General features: G+C 39.0%; 1 long non-coding RNA gene across 1 annotated transcript; it reads left to right on the top strand.

The window, feature by feature from the left end:
• The first annotated feature begins 9,902 nt into the window (after window positions 1-9,902).
• On the top strand, window positions 9,903-17,319 carry LOC121419362. The gene is made up of 5 exons (XR_005970585.1): window positions 9,903-10,109; window positions 12,193-12,321; window positions 12,960-13,113; window positions 14,846-14,970; window positions 16,511-17,319. It is a non-coding gene; the product is annotated as an uncharacterized LOC121419362 (long non-coding RNA).
• Window positions 17,320-18,130: the final 811 nt, after the last annotated feature.

Below are 18,130 nucleotides of genomic sequence, written 5' to 3'. Positions count from 1 at the left end.
AGAATTTGGCTGAAGAGTGATGGTTTCAAGAGGGAGGGAGGGGGGGAGAAAAGCATAGTTAGTAGGCCTATGTGGGGGGGGGGCTGAGAATGAGTTCTACTGCTATCTTGTTCAACTTTTACTGACTTCTAGCCAGACTAGCCCCCATCCATTTAGAATACAAGCCATCTAACCCCCTGCCTCTTTCTCTTACACCCTGGCTTGGGCCCTTGTCATAGGAAGATGTGAATGTATAGTATGCTTGTATGTTGATTCTCATTTCTTTTTATTGTTATCTAATTAAACTCATGTGAATCTGGTATTTATATTGTGGGCAGATCTTGAATCCAGATATGCACACTATTCATATCTACAATTTGCATTATAGGATTTGGGCCCTACATTGCATCCATTGTTGAGCTACATATAGGCATGTAGGATGTATGTAAATCCATAGGGCACTAGACATTAGAAGTAACATTAGAAATGGTCATTACATAACACATTTGTATATTTCATGCATTTCTTTGTGATAAAGTGAGTGTACAGATGTTAAAGAAAAGCCAGGAAGGTAAATTAAAAATAAACCTTCATGTGCCATACATTACAGGTCTCACGGGCCTAATCACTAGTGGCAGGCCCCAGATATTCATTCGAGCCAACCCATTGCTATTTTTTTTATTTTGATATGGCTGATTGACAAAGTGTGTGCATATGATTGTCCATCTAACACTGATTCTATATTTGGTAATTACTGAACTTCCTTTTCCCTAAATGGGAAGAATTATCACCAATTTTGGACTATATTTTGACTGGCGGAAGGATTACGGCTATTTTGCTGTTTGAGTTGATGAATCTGCTCCCCCCGACGGTGTCTTCAAACACGCCAATTTATTTTTAAAATGAGCCGGTCGAGGGACCCTTTTCTGGTCAGATATGGATTGCCAGATATAAATCCTATCCACTGGTAGTAAACATTCGACCCCCGAATTTCATCCTTATTTTTTATGAATTTTTTAAAGTGCCAATTTAACACATGAGTCTATGGGCAATGAATTAGGCCTGTGAGACCTATAGGTAACCTTGACCATAACCTATTACATGGGGAATTCCTTAGTGGATGAAATACCTGCCCAACTCTTCAGTAGCTGATTGTTTTTCTAGTAGACATGTTTCAATCATCAAGAGGTCCAAAAACTGAACTTCATGGCTATACAAGGCTACATAGGGGGTACTACAGGTACAATGTAACAAGTTGTTATTAGTATTAAACTACCTCTGTGTTTGTGTACCTAGGCTAGGCTGTGTAGGCAGTGCTTGTGCATGTTGTGCACTGGGTTGCTTGCATGTTGTCGTGTGTTTTCGTATACCGGCGAGCGCTGCTGTAAATCGTGTATTTCACCATCACGAGATAAAGTACACATTAGATAGGCCTTGCATCAATTGCGCTTGTGAAATTGGTTCATGGGGAAGGGAATGAGAAGAGAAAACTTTAGAATTTGGCTGAAGAGTGATGGATTCAAGAGGGAGGGAGGGGGGGAGAAAAGCATAGTTAGTAGGCCTATGTGGGGGGGGGGGCTGAGAATGAGTTCTACTGCTATCTTGTTCAACTTTTACTGACTTCTAGCCAGACTAGCCCCCATCCATTTAGAATACAAGCCATCTAACCCCCTGCCTCTTTCTCTTACACCCTGGCTTGGGCCCTTGTCATAGGAAGATGTGAATGTATAGTATGCTTGTATGTTGATTCTCATTTCTTTTTATTGTTATCTAATTAAACTCATGTGAATCTGGTATTTATATTGTGGGCAGATCTTGAATCCAGATATGCACACTATTCATATCTACAATTTGCATTATAGGATTTGGGCCCTACATTGCATCCATTGTTGAGCTACATATAGGCATGTAGGATGTATGTAAATCCATAGGGCACTAGACATTAGAAGTAACATTAGAAATGGTCATTACATAACACATCTGTATATTTCATGCATTTCTTTGTGATAAAGTGAGTGTACAGATGTTAAAGAAAAGCCAGGAAGGTAAATTAAAAGTAAACCTTCATGTGCCATACATTACAGGTCTCACGGGCCTAATCACTAGTGGCAGGCCCTAGATATTCATTCGAGCCAACCCATTGCTATTTTTTTTATTTTGATATGGCTGATTGACAAAGTGTGTGCATATGATTGTCCATCTAACACTGATTCTATATTTGGTAATTACTGAACTTCCTTTTCCTAAATGGGAAGAATTATCACCAATTTTGGACTATATTTTGACTGGCGGAAGGATTACGGCTATTTTGCTGTTTGAGTTGATGAATCTGCTCCCCCCGACGGTGTCTTCAAACACGCCAATTTATTTTTAAAATGAGCCGGTCGAGGGACCCTTTTCTGGTCAGATATGGATTGCCAGATATAAATCCTATCCACTGGTAGTAAACATTCGACCCCCGAATTTCATCCTTATTTTTTATGAATTTTTTAAAGTGCCAATTTAACACATGAGTCTATGGGGAATGAATTAGGCCTGTGAGACCTATAGGTAACCTTGACCATAGCCTATTACATGGGGAATTCCTTAGTGGATGAAATACCTGCCCAACTCTTCAGTAGCTGATTGTTTTTCTAGTAGACATGTTTCAATCATCAAGAGGTCCAAAAACTGAACTTCATGGCTATACAAGGCTACATAGGGGGTACTACAGGTACAATGTAACAAGTTGTTATTAGTATTAAACTACCTCTGTGTTTGTGTACCTAGGCTAGGCTGTGTAGGCAGTGCTTGTGCATGTTGTGCACTGGGTTGCTTGCATGTTGTCGTGTGTTTTCGTATACAGGCGAGCGCTGCTGTAAATCGTGTATTTCACCCATCACGAGATAAAGTACACATTAGATAGGCCTTGCATCAATTGCGCTTGTGAAATTGGTTCATGGGGAAGGGAATGAGAAGAGAAAACTTTAGAATTTGGCTGAAGAGTGATGGTTTCAAGAGGGAGGGAGGGGGGGGAGAAAAGCATAGTTAGTAGGCCTATGTGGGGGGGGGGGCTGAGAATGAGTTCTACTGCTATCTTGTTCAACTTTTACTGACTTCTAGCCAGACTAGCCCCCATCCATTTAGAATACAAGCCATCTAACCCCCTGCCTCTTTCTCTTACACCCTGGCTTGGGCCCTTGTCATAGGAAGATGTGAATGTATAGTATGCTTGTATGTTGATTCTCATTTCTTTTTATTGTTATCTAATTAAACTCATGTGAATCTGGTATTTATATTGTGGGCAGATCTTGAATCCAGATATGCACACTATTCATATCTACAATTTGCATTATAGGATTTGGGCCCTACATTGCATCCATTGTTGAGCTACATATAGGCATGTAGGATGTATGTAAATCCATAGGGCACTAGACATTAGAAGTAACATTATAAATGGTCATTACATAACACATCTGTATATTTCATGCATTTCTTTGTGATAAAGTGAGTGTACAGATGTTAAAGAAAAGCCAGGAAGGTAAATTAAAAGTAAACCTTCATGTGCCATACATTACAGGTCTCACGGGCCTAATCACTAGTGGCAGGCCCTAGATATTCATTCGAGCCAACCCATTGCTATTTTTTTTATTTTGATATGGCTGATTGACAAAGTGTGTGCATATGATTGTCCATCTAACACTGATTCTATATTTGGTAATTACTGAACTTCCTTTTCCCTAAATGGGAAGAATTATCACCAATTTTGGACTATATTTTGACTGGCGGAAGGATTACGGCTATTTTGCTGTTTGAGTTGATGAATCTGCTCCCCCCGACGGTGTCTTCAAACACGCCAATTTATTTTTAAAATGAGCCGGTCGAGGGACCCTTTTCTGGTCAGATATGGATTGCCAGATATAAATCCTATCCACTGGTAGTAAACATTCGACCCCCGAATTTCATCCTTATTTTTTATGAATTTTTTAAAGTGCCAATTTAACACATGAGTCTATGGGGAATGAATTAGGCCTGTGAGACCTATAGGTAACCTTGACCATAGCCTATTACATGGGGAATTCCTTAGTGGATGAAATACCTGCCCAACTCTTCAGTAGCTGATTGTTTTTCTAGTAGACATGTTTCAATCATCAAGAGGTCCAAAAACTGAACTTCATGGCTATACAAGGCTACATAGGGGGTACTACAGGTACAATGTAACAAGTTGTTATTAGTATTAAACTACCTCTGTGTTTGTGTACCTAGGCTAGGCTGTGTAGGCAGTGTGTGTGCATGTTGTGCACTGGGTTGCTTGCATGTTGTCGTGTGTTTTCGTATACAGGCGAGCGCTGCTGTAAATCGTGTATTTCACCCATCACGAGATAAAGTACACATTAGATAGGCCTTGCATCAATTGCGCTTGTGAAATTGGTTCATGGGGAAGGGAATGAGAAGAGAAAACTTTAGAATTTGGCTGAAGAGTGATGGTTTCAAGAGGGAGGGAGGGGGGGAGAAAAGCATAGTTAGTAGGCCTATGTGGGGGGGGGGCTGAGAATGAGTTCTACTGCTATCTTGTTCAACTTTTACTGACTTCTAGCCAGACTAGCCCCCATCCATTTAGAATACAAGCCATCTAACCCCCTGCCTCTTTCTCTTACACCCTGGCTTGGGCCCTTGTCATAGGAAGATGTGAATGTATAGTATGCTTGTATGTTGATTCTCATTTCTTTTTATTGTTATCTAATTAAACTCATGTGAATCTGGTATTTATATTGTGGGCAGATCTTGAATCCAGATATGCACACTATTCATATCTACAATTTGCATTATAGGATTTGGGCCCTACATTGCATCCATTGTTGAGCTACATATAGGCATGTAGGATGTATGTAAATCCATAGGGCACTAGACATTAGAAGTAACATTAGAAATGGTCATTACATAACACATTTGTATATTTCATGCATTTCTTTGTGATAAAGTGAGTGTACAGATGTTAAAGAAAAGCCAGGAAGGTAAATTAAAAGTAAACCTTCATGTGCCATACATTACAGGTCTCACGGGCCTAATCACTAGTGGCAGGCCCGAGATATTCATTCGAGCCAACCCATTGCTATTTTTTTTATTTTGATATGGCTGATTGACAAAGTGTGTGCATATGATTGTCCATCTAACACTGATTCTATATTTGGTAATTACTGAACTTCCTTTTCCCTAAATGGGAAGAATTATCACCAATTTTGGACTATATTTTGACTGGCGGAAGGATTACGGCTATTTTGCTGTTTGAGTTGATGAATCTGCTCCCCCCGACGGTGTCTTCAAACACGCCAATTTGTTTTTAAAATGAGCCGGTCGAGGGACCCTTTTCTGGTCAGATATGGATTGCCAGATATAAATCCTATCCACTGGTAGTAAACATTCGACCCCCGAATTTCATCCTTATTTTTTATGAATTTTTTAAAGTGCCAATTTAACACATGAGTCTATGGGCAATGAATTAGGCCTGTGAGACCTATAGGTAACCTTGACCATAGCCTATTACATGGGGAATTCCTTAGTGGATGAAATACCTGCCCAACTCTTCAGTAGCTGATTGTTTTTCTAGTAGACATGTTTCAATCATCAAGAGGTCCAAAAACTGAACTTCATGGCTATACAAGGCTACATAGGGGGTACTACAGGTACAATGTAACAAGTTGTTATTAGTATTAAACTACCTCTGTGTTTGTGTACCTAGGCTAGGCTGTGTAGGCAGTGCTTGTGCATGTTGTGCACTGGGTTGCTTGCATGTTGTCGTGTGTTTTCGTATACAGGCGAGCGCTGCTGTAAATCGTGTATTTCACCCATCACGAGATAAAGTACACATTAGATAGGCCTTGCATCAATTGCGCTTGTGAAATTGGTTCATGGGGAAGGGAATGAGAAGAGAAAACTTTAGAATTTGGCTGAAGAGTGATGGTTTCAAGAGGGAGGGAGGGGGGAGAAAAGCATAGTTAGTAGGCCTATGTGGGGGGGGGGCTGAGAATGAGTTCTACTGCTATCTTGTTCAACTTTTACTGACTTCTAGCCAGACTAGCCCCCATCCATTTAGAATACAAGCCATCTAACCCCCTGCCTCTTTCTCTTACACCCTGGCTTGGGCCCTTGTCATAGGAAGATGTGAATGTATAGTATGCTTGTATGTTGATTCTCATTTCTTTTTATTGTTATCTAATTAAACTCATGTGAATCTGGTATTTATATTGTGGGCAGATCTTGAATCCAGATATGCACACTATTCATATCTACAATTTGCATTATAGGATTTGGGCCCTACATTGCATCCATTGTTGAGCTACATATAGGCATGTAGGATGTATGTAAATCCATAGGGCACTAGACATTAGAAGTAACATTAGAAATGGTCATTACATAACACATTTGTATATTTCATGCATTTCTTTGTGATAAAGTGAGTGTACAGATGTTAAAGAAAAGCCAGGAAGGTAAATTAAAAGTAAACCTTCATGTGCCATACATTACAGGTCTCACGGGCCTAATCACTAGTGGCAGGCCCTAGATATTCATTCGAGCCAACCCATTGCTATTTTTTTTATTTTGATATGGCTGATTGACAAAGTGTATGCATATGATTGTCCATCTAACACTGATTCTATATTTGGTAATTACTGAACTTCCTTTTCCCTAAATGGGAAGAATTATCACCAATTTTGGACTATATTTTGACTGGCGGAAGGATTACGGCTATTTTGCTGTTTGAGTTGATGAATCTGCTCCCCCCGACGGTGTCTTCAAACACGCCAATTTATTTTTAAAATGAGCCGGTCGAGGGACCCTTTTCTGGTCAGATATGGATTGCCAGATATAAATCCTATCCACTGGTAGTAAACATTCGACCCCCGAATTTCATCCTTATTTTTTATGAATTTTTTAAAGTGCCAATTTAACACATGAGTCTATGGGGAATGAATTAGGCCTGTGAGACCTATAGGTAACCTTGACCATAGCCTATTACATGGGGAATTCCTTAGTGGATGAAATACCTGCCCAACTCTTCAGTAGCTGATTGTTTTTCTAGTAGACATGTTTCAATCATCAAGAGGTCCAAAAACTGAACTTCATGGCTATACAAGGCTACATAGGGGGTACTACAGGTACAATGTAACAAGTTGTTATTAGTATTAAACTACCTCTGTGTTTGTGTACCTAGGCTAGGCTGTGTAGGCAGTGCTTGTGCATGTTGTGCACTGGGTTGCTTGCATGTTGTCGTGTGTTTTCGTATACAGGCGAGCGCTGCTGTAAATCGTGTATTTCACCCATCACGAGATAAAGTACACATTAGATAGGCCTTGCATCAATTGCGCTTGTGAAATTGGTTCATGGGGAAGGGAATGAGAAGAGAAAACTTTAGAATTTGGCTGAAGAGTGATGGATTCAAGAGGGAGGGAGGGGGGGAGAAAAGCATAGTTAGTAGGCCTATGTGGGGGGGGGGCTGAGAATGAGTTCTACTGCTATCTTGTTCAACTTTTACTGACTTCTAGCCAGACTAGCCCCCATCCATTTAGAATACAAGCCATCTAACCCCCTGCCTCTTTCTCTTACACCCTGGCTTGGGCCCTTGTCATAGGAAGATGTGAATGTATAGTATGCTTGTATGTTGATTCTCATTTCTTTTTATTGTTATCTAATTAAACTCATGTGAATCTGGTATTTATATTGTGGGCAGATCTTGAATCCAGATATGCACACTATTCATATCTACAATTTGCATTATAGGATTTGGGCCCTACATTGCATCCATTGTTGAGCTACATATAGGCATGTAGGATGTATGTAAATCCATAGGGCACTAGACATTAGAAGTAACATTAGAAATGGTCATTACATAACACATTTGTATATTTCATGCATTTCTTTGTGATAAAGTGAGTGTACAGATGTTAAAGAAAAGCCAGGAAGGTAAATTAAAAGTAAACCTTCATGTGCCATACATTACAGGTCTCACGGGCCTAATCACTAGTGGCAGGCCCGAGATATTCATTCGAGCCAACCCATTGCTATTTTTTTTATTTTGATATGGCTGATTGACAAAGTGTGTGCATATGATTGTCCATCTAACACTGATTCTATATTTGGTAATTACTGAACTTCCTTTTCCCTAAATGGGAAGAATTATCACCAATTTTGGACTATATTTTGACTGGCGGAAGGATTACGGCTATTTTGCTGTTTGAGTTGATGAATCTGCTCCCCCCGACGGTGTCTTCAAACACGCCAATTTGTTTTTAAAATGAGCCGGTCGAGGGACCCTTTTCTGGTCAGATATGGATTGCCAGATATAAATCCTATCCACTGGTAGTAAACATTCGACCCCCGAATTTCATCCTTATTTTTTATGAATTTTTTAAAGTGCCAATTTAACACATGAGTCTATGGGGAATGAATTAGGCCTGTGAGACCTATAGGTAACCTTGACCATAGCCTATTACATGGGGAATTCCTTAGTGGATGAAATACCTGCCCAACTCTTCAGTAGCTGATTGTTTTTCTAGTAGACATGTTTCAATCATCAAGAGGTCCAAAAACTGAACTTCATGGCTATACAAGGCTACATAGGGGGTACTACAGGTACAATGTAACAAGTTGTTATTAGTATTAAACTACCTCTGTGTTTGTGTACCTAGGCTAGGCTGTGTAGGCAGTGCTTGTGCATGTTGTGCACTGGGTTGCTTGCATGTTGTCGTGTGTTTTCGTATACAGGCGAGCGCTGCTGTAAATCGTGTATTTCACCCATCACGAGATAAAGTACACATTAGATAGGCCTTGCATCAATTGCGCTTGTGAAATTGGTTCATGGGGAAGGGAATGAGAAGAGAAAACTTTAGAATTTGGCTGAAGAGTGATGGATTCAAGAGGGAGGGAGGGGGGGAGAAAAGCATAGTTAGTAGGCCTATGTGGGGGGGGGGGCTGAGAATGAGTTCTACTGCTATCTTGTTCAACTTTTACTGACTTCTAGCCAGACTAGCCCCCATCCATTTAGAATACAAGCCATCTAACCCCCTGCCTCTTTCTCTTACACCCTGGCTTGGGCCCTTGTCATAGGAAGATGTGAATGTATAGTATGCTTGTATGTTGATTCTCATTTCTTTTTATTGTTATCTAATTAAACTCATGTGAATCTGGTATTTATATTGTGGGCAGATCTTGAATCCAGATATGCACACTATTCATATCTACAATTTGCATTATAGGATTTGGGCCCTACATTGCATCCATTGTTGAGCTACATATAGGCATGTAGGATGTATGTAAATCCATAGGGCACTAGACATTAGAAGTAACATTAGAAATGGTCATTACATAACACATCTGTATATTTCATGCATTTCTTTGTGATAAAGTGAGTGTACAGATGTTAAAGAAAAGCCAGGAAGGTAAATTAAAAATAAACCTTCATGTGCCATACATTACAGGTCTCACGGGCCTAATCACTAGTGGCAGGCCCGAGATATTCATTCGAGCCAACCCATTGCTATTTTTTTTATTTTGATATGGCTGATTGACAAAGTGTATGCATATGATTGTCCATCTAACACTGATTCTATATTTGGTAATTACTGAACTTCCTTTTCCCTAAATGGGAAGAATTATCACCAATTTTGGACTATATTTTGACTGGCGGAAGGATTACGGCTATTTTGCTGTTTGAGTTGATGAATCTGCTCCCCCCGACGGTGTCTTCAAACACGCCAATTTATTTTTAAAATGAGCCGGTCGAGGGACCCTTTTCTGGTCAGATATGGATTGCCAGATATAAATCCTATCCACTGGTAGTAAACATTCGACCCCCGAATTTCATCCTTATTTTTTATGAATTTTTTAAAGTGCCAATTTAACACATGAGTCTATGGGCAATGAATTAGGCCTGTGAGACCTGTACAAGATACCGGCACATGTAAAGCGCATGCGTACGCGTGCGCAGTGCTATGCTAGTGGTCGGAAGATGGCGTTGAGTATGTTCGACTCGGAGACTGCTGCAGTGCACTGGAAAAATCGTGTTTAATCTCCGTTTTAGAAAATGAAAGATTTGGGGGTGACAAACCTGCTTCAGGAGTGGGACTTCCCACATTTAGTTCCAATCTTTAGAGGTAAATTCAGTGCTTGATTTCGAGTGAATGTTCATGAATAATCTCAAAAGTCAATGCATTGTTACCGTTGTTGCAGTGGTTTTATTGTGTGTGCATGTACGTGTGTAACTCTATATGATGGTCGCCAAGTCAGAAATATATAGGCCTATGATTTTATTGGAAAAACCTCGGCTCGGCCGGCAGTCATTTTGAGATTGAAAAAAAAATGGTGCCCCAGTCTGCGCACCCATTCACTTTTGCACGTGATTTGGAGATTTTGATGAGAAAGGCTGCATTTTGAGGCTGTCATAAGAAATACCCAAATTTCATTATTTTTCCACCTTTGTGATCTGAGTCGGATTTTGCAATAAATATCTGTCTATGCATTAGATGTGTAAAGTTTGCATTGCGTATCTTATAGATTCTACTACATTACGAAAATTTGTGTTTAAAAATGGATCTCATCTGACACCCCAATTTCAAATTCCAAGCTACTTTCACTCGCCCCCCCCCCATCCCGATATCAACAAGGAATGGTTATCCTTAAGTAAACAACCATGCACTCTCCCAGATAATCCACCTTCCCCCAAGGAGAAGTGACCTTCATAAGGCCTGGCAGAGAGAGAGAAGAGCAAGAGAGAGAGAGGGTGATTTTTTAAAACTTATTGTTATTTCGGCAATTGTGGGTCATTTTGCATCGTTCAAAATTTCATGTTGATCTTCATCTAAATTCCGAATCGTTTTTAGATATGCTAATGTCCTAAAACAAATAGAATACAAATTCATTCTTTCAAGATTAATGTCAGCCAGGAAGCTCTGAAGAGTTTGTTTATACTATTACGTAACAAGGACAGCTGTAATCCCACTCCATGCTGTTCATCAGCCTGTTGTGGTGAGTTATCGGCTCTTATCAGCAGCAGCAGCAGTCACTAAATCGACCCCACCCCCGTTTAAACGCGAGAAATGCAACTTTCCCAAAAACTGAAATTGGGGTGTCAATACCCCACTTGAGATCCCATTGACTAACATGCAAGGCATTATCAGCAGTCAGATGAACCCCACCCCAGTTTAAACGAGAGCTCTCCCAAAATCTGAAATTGGGGTTTCAAATACCCCACCTGAGCTCCCATTGACACAACATGCAAGGCAATGGAGTTCCTGTGTTATAAGCTGGTGGGGTATTTTTTAAACACAGGATTCGCGTAATGTAGAATTGCGCAGATACGCATGTGCGCAGACTATGGTACCTTGAGCGAAGTTCGTGCAGGATCCACTCGTACTCCACTTAATTACCACTAGGGCCTACACCATGCTCCACTTAGGCCTACACGAACTTCGAGACCATGAACTCGATCTGATATTCTGAGTGACAAAAGGTGGGATTTTATGGGGGTGAAATATGAAATTCATGCAACATCACGATCTTTACACAAAGTTTCACTTCTTTCCATGCTTCTATTAGTATTAGTCTCAAAATTGGTGATTTGAATTATAGCCTACATGAACTGTGATGAAGATCCTCACAGTCACACATAAATAATTCACTGCCGATGATCGCATGCGGATGCGATATGCGCGAGGTACCGGGTCCGGTACAAGCTCGGACCGGGCCGTCCTCAAGCACATAGCCTACGTGTAATGTAGGCCTGGCTAGATCTATTTCTAGTCAACTTTATTCAATTTTGTACGTCTACATATGTGTATGTTACACATGTTTATCACAGTTAAACCCCATTAAATCTAGGTCTATACTATAGGTCCAAACCTAGATCTAAATCCTGGCCTAGCTTGGCCAATAGTCCCTTATTATTGGCCAGCCTAGCGAGGACAGGCCTACATGCAAATAGCAACAGATCTAAATGTTACATTGTAATTGCAGATGTATGTACAGTTTGTGAATGATCAGAAACTAATTTTGAATCTGAGATACAGGAATTACATTTAGGTTGACTTCATGTAAATTCCCCACTGTGCACAAGGGAATTTTTTATTGAGAATTTCTACAATTTATCCACTTATTCCATCAGTTCTCTATAGAATAGTCAGATAACTTGTGTAATAATTAATGTTACTATTCTTGATCTTTGATTCATGTTTATCACAGTTAAATGTTGCAGAAGATGAGCACGAAGACACCTACTGGATCTCGGTACCGAGATATGAGTTGACTAGAGGAAACCCGCGACCAAGCACAGCAGAAATTCTTGACAAATATCTACAGCTTTTGGGAATGGTAAAATAACTTGATTACTTAGTGCAGTGGATTCGCATTATGAAAAAAAAATTAATTTAATTGTTCGAAGTTGAACGAAGCATTTTTGGTTATGAATTTCCAAAATTATTCTCTTTCTTGCTTGAGAATATAGTGCAAGATCATAGGATCACTTACTCTGCCTCAGTGTTAAAAATTCAGTTGCATCTTAGTTGTCATAATTCTATGATTAGTGGAAAAGTTGTTCTGAAATCCGATTGGAAAGATTAAGTTATGTCTTCTTCCCATGAATGTCAATCTCTGGCGGGGGGATATTAATTTCCCCACCTAACTCCCCCCCCCCCTCATTTTGCAAATACTAAGTATTTTCCTCCAGTGGTTAATTACTCCAATAGTGATCAATATTTTTAAAAATGTGATAAATGGTTAGTTAGAAAGGTCAATGTCAAAGCTCACTAGACTTTACTTGATTTGTGCAGTGTGTGCATGTGACCTAGGGTTTTTGTTACAAACATTGATAAGTTTTATTTGTTTATTTAATGAGCAATATTTAGCATGACTTTAATTACAATGTACCGGTAATGTATGAAAACATGGTATTGCTGGTAATTGTATTATGTGTTATACAGCTTATATATAAATACTTATTTCATTTTCAGATTGATCAAGACTTTGATTTAACAATTGATGCAGCTCCTGGTGCCCTTTTCACAATGTGGCCAAAGTTGTCCAGGCAGACTTTGGAATTTGCGGAGATTAATCCAGGGTATAGAAAGATCCTAGGGGCTGGAGTGGACCAGAAAATGACGCAGAGTAAGTTTTAGTCTTATAGTTATACTCAATTCAAACTTACAGTAGCAGTGCGAAGACTTTTACAAAGCTGCATCAATTAGCATTTAAACTGCAAAAGAGGATATTTCCTCTCCAGGTGTGTAAGAATAACAATGCTTACAATTTAAAGTGAAATCAGTGTTTTATGTACACCGAATCCTGTCCAACATAATTAGTATAGTTAATGGACCTCATCGAAACAAGCAAGTGATGTTCTACAGTAACATACACCAATTCAGAGTAATGATTTCTGAAGAGGAAGTAACACAGACCCTTTTTTTTACTATCGTGTTGCACAAGCCATTAAGAGAGATAATTGACTCTCAACATAATACCAGCTGAACACTGCGCACAGCATTATCAGCATTATTCACCATCATTGCATTATTGTGTAGGGGGGGGGGGGCACTCAGTATATAATGCATAGTGGGTATGTGCAGCGGAGGGGACCCCCATTTTTACACTCAAATTTCCGTTCCAAGGCATAGCATTTTTAGCCTATTAAGAAAAAGAACAAAGAAAGCCACTCCAAGGCATATTATTTTCTTCTCGTGAAAAAGGAATCCGCTCCAAAGCTTCGCATATTTTCTGTTATGCCGTTCCGATCGATCTGTAACAATGAGTCGTAATTTTGAAAAAGCAGCCGCTGCAATGAACGCTGTCTGACCATTGCCTCTGTGCTAGCGCACCCGCCGCCCATGCTGCCGGTCTAGCTGCATGTACGTATGCCCGTTCCATAGGGGTGCATGAAGGCACTCACATGCAGGCGACTCGTTCCAAGGACCCCCGATTTCACAAACATTTGTAGTTCTGAAGCCCGTTCCAAGGACCCTCCTTTTTACAATTAGCCCACTCCAAGGCCCCCGTTTTTTGTCTCGCCCGCGGCACACCCCCACCAATTTTTGGGTCGAGTGCCCCCCCCCCCCCCCCCGGATTGTGTAGCAGTAATGCATTGCAGGAATTTCAAATGGGAACACTGACAAAACTTGAATAACTTTGTACTCAAGGCTTTTAATCAAACTTGGAGAGAAGCATGGTTATATGCAAATTTATTTCAATTTTACCAAACATGAGGGTCACCTCATGGGTCAGGCTGATGATGAGCATGGGTCAAAGTTAAGCCTATTAGGGCAAGTTTTGTATTACAGCTCATAACGTTTGATCCATGTACAGTGTATGCCCATTTTTTTACCAAACTTGGATGGTAGATGTCCCCGGGGGAGTGGGGGGGGGGGTTGAAGGTCACCTCCAGGTCAAATGTTACAGCAGGGGTTGAAGAACTTTTGGAGCTCATTGTTAGGATTTTGGTTTGTTTAAATTTCTATCATCACTCATAAATTGTTACCAATCTAAGAGAGATGATGTTCTTCAGAGATTTGAAGGTCACCTCCAGTTCCAAGGTCACAGGCAGGGGTCAACAAGCCTTTTGAATATAAAATGATTTTGTTGTATATTAATGGGTGATACACATTTTGGCTGAAATCACCATGGTGAATCCCTTTATTACCTTCAATCCTTATAATATCTCAATTATATACTTGTACCCATTCCACTTGTAAGATTGAATCTCACTTGCAGGCAAACACATTTAGTTTGAAAATGCTGATATCTCCTCACCTTCATCTTTCTTTCCTATTTTCTTTGCTCCCATTCTTATTTTGTTTTCCCTTCCTTCACCGGTCACTTTGCTCAAACCGTATTTTCATTTATACAGGTCAACAATGAAGAAATTTGGCTTTCAGTACTTCCTGGGATTTTGATCGGCAGAACGAAAGGGGAATGAGGCAAATTAAATGTGCCGTACTTCAAAGTCTTGAATCTTTCATCAATCTCCAATTAGTAAGTATTGATTATCATCTTACTTTTTCAAAGTTTTTATTTATTTATTTATACATTTATTTATTTTTTGGCCAATTTAGGTTAAAGCTCTGATTTTCCTGAACAATATTAGAACGTTACTGTTGGCAATCTTTGAGAGCACTTAGGTTTGACTGTAGCGCATGCTCACTTGACCAAGGCAAGTGAAAATATCAAAGTGCTTAAGTTGCTTACCCAAAAAGGTAAAAAAAAAAAAATTTAATGTGGGCAAGTAAAATTTTGACCCCAACATTGAAATCTGTTCAGGGCAGCTATCTGACTGTATTTGTTCTATCTAATAATCCTGATACTAAATTAAGTATCTCAATTCTGTAGCGCAAATCATAACAATGGAATAAGTTCACACAATGACTTAGTCAATACCTATTCTGCATGTATGTCATGGTTGTTGGATGTCTAGATGCAAAACTGCACATCTTGCGAAGACTTGAAATCTCCTTAAATGCAGTTCTCTAAACTCAGAAAAATACCTCCTATGGTTTTACCTCAATAATGTAATGAGATCAACGCTGATTCATGTTATTTATTTTGTGGGGGGGAGCAATAGAAGTCCTTCTTAAAGGGATGGTCCGGGCTGAAAATATTTATAGAGTAGAATTCACTGAGCCAACTGCCAAAAATTTCATCAAATTGGATAACAAAGTTATTGAATTTTAAAGTTTAGCAATATTTTGTGAAAATAGTCGTCATGAATATTCATTAAGTGGGCTAATGACGTCACATATCCACTTGTTCTTTTGTATTTTATTGTATGAAAATAGGTTTATTCAATTTTTTTCCTCCAAGAACTAGAAAAATTGGATTGACATTTCATTTAGTGCATTAGATATTGATTGCTGCAACTTATTTCATTATAAAGGAGACATACATTGTATTATTCACACAAGTATGAAGTAATGAAAAAATATGGTTTTATCTAATAACATAAGAAAACAGAAAGTGGAGATGTGACATCATCAGCCCACCTAATGAATATTCATGACGACTGTTTTCACAAAATATTGCTAAACTTCAATAACTTTATTATTTGTTATCCGATTTTGATGAAATTTTCGGCATTTTGTTCAGTGAATTCTACTCTATGTATTTAAGACATGAATATTTTCAGCTTTTGACCATCCCTTTGAAGATATTGGCTAACAATACCACAATTAAAAAATCTGAGCCGCATGATTTCCCATGCTGAAAATCGTAAGTTGACCAGATTCACTTGCCCATTTCATTATACATGATGGCCCAAAAAGAATAGAACAATTTAGATCTTTAATTTCAGTGATATAGCCAAAGTGTCATTGTATTGGATATTTCTTTTTTTTTGGTAGAATGATGTAACTGGATGTTTTGTGAACCCTTGTCATTATGATTTTCGAAATATCATGTATTTCCCACTCCTGTATTACCAACCCTGCTCTTAGTATGTAAGGTATAATACAGATTATCCAACTAGATGTCTGTGTGATTGGTCTTCTACCCCCTTCGATTCTTTGTTTTGCTTATTTAGGAAGGAGCATGAAGAAAAGAAGATGAACAGGAATTGACAATGGCGCGTTCCATACCTGGGAGTGATTGCACAGTGGCACCCTTGGACCTAATTTCACCCTGACATCAAGTTGGTTTTAAGGAGAACCATGAGAGAAATTAATAAATTAAAGATTGCCGAATATCAAAGAATAACAGAGTTATGAGGCTTCAAAGTTTTAAATTTGTGACATGACATGCGAGCAGCTCCCAATATGTCAATCATGTAATATAAATTCCATAAATTGCCATTTTTTAATGGTTTTCATGATAATTAAATGGGTTTTTATCAGAAGCTTGTATGAAATAATGTTTCTGATAACATTGAATCCACAGGTAAAATCATTTTCCAATTTCCCTAGAAAAGGCACTTGTATAGAATTGATATCACATAAAATATGGGGAGCTGCTCGCATGTGAAGTCACAAATTTAAAACTTCATAACTCTTATTCTTGGTGGATTTTCACCAACTAACATGCAATGTCAGGATGAACCTTGCCTTTAAACCTTATATTGGCAGCCTTTCATTGACATTTACATACAGTATTTTAGGTTTTGTGAGCAAGTATATGAAAAAGGTGCTAATTAACACCTACTTCCCCTTCTTAACCCTAAACAGGCCGGGGGGGGTTTAAAACAACCTTCCCCCAACATTATCTGCGATCATTCCTCTGCGGGAGATTTGTTGACCCTGCCACTCTCAGAGTTTATACTAAGTCTCGCGCATCTTTTGAGACCAAATTTACGATGCCCAGGTACGTTGTCCCGAAATTATGCAACATTTCGTAAGTTCATGTCTGACCAAAAATTGTTCCAAAACGTGATTTCGTCCACAAAGTCAATGCAAATTGAGTTTTCTCATCTTATTCATAAAGCTATGATTTTTACTTTAAACAGCAGAAGTCAATTGATTTTAGCATAATTATATGCTTCAAACAGGCTGTGCTATAATATAAATCTGGTGAAAAAAAGGTTGAAAAACAAAGAAATTCCTAAAACAATAAAATACATAAGAAATTGATTTCCAAACTGAAGTTTTTTTCAATTGCGATTGTTAAGAATGCTACAAAGAATATTTTTACCAAAAATTAGCATTCTGGGAGCTTTATGGTATGAAGTGAATTAGAGCAAAAAAATATGATTTACCCATAAATTAATTCATATAAAATAATATCATTATTTGGAAAATTTTACCATACAGCCTTGTAGATTACATCGCACACTACCAGCGTGCAAATTGCTCGCGTGATCGGCAGGGGGGGGGCACTTCCATTCACGAGTGGATACCATGCGCGACCATGGGGTCTCGAAAAGCACCCTAAACACGTAATTTCCATATTCGGAACATGCACCCCTTAACAAGTGAAACCCTACCCTTAACAACTATTGCAAACAAAACGATACTCTTGGCAAATATTCCCTGAAATGAACCCCTAAACAAGTACAGGAATGTTTTATTGTTACGTGTCCTTCGGTTGTCTGCTTTACCTTAGTTGCTTTGGTACGACCCCATCTTCTACTCTACGGCAAATCGGACTCTAAACACTAAGTGTTAGGGCAAAAAGGACATCCTTTATGAAACATTTTTATTTTGTTTTATCG

This window comes from Lytechinus variegatus, chromosome 7 (genome assembly GCF_018143015.1).
Source record: "Lytechinus variegatus isolate NC3 chromosome 7, Lvar_3.0, whole genome shotgun sequence".
Lineage (NCBI taxonomy): Eukaryota > Metazoa > Echinodermata > Echinoidea > Temnopleuroida > Toxopneustidae > Lytechinus > Lytechinus variegatus.
Note: the sequence above shows the minus strand (reverse complement) of the source record. Positions and strands in the feature narration are given on the sequence as shown.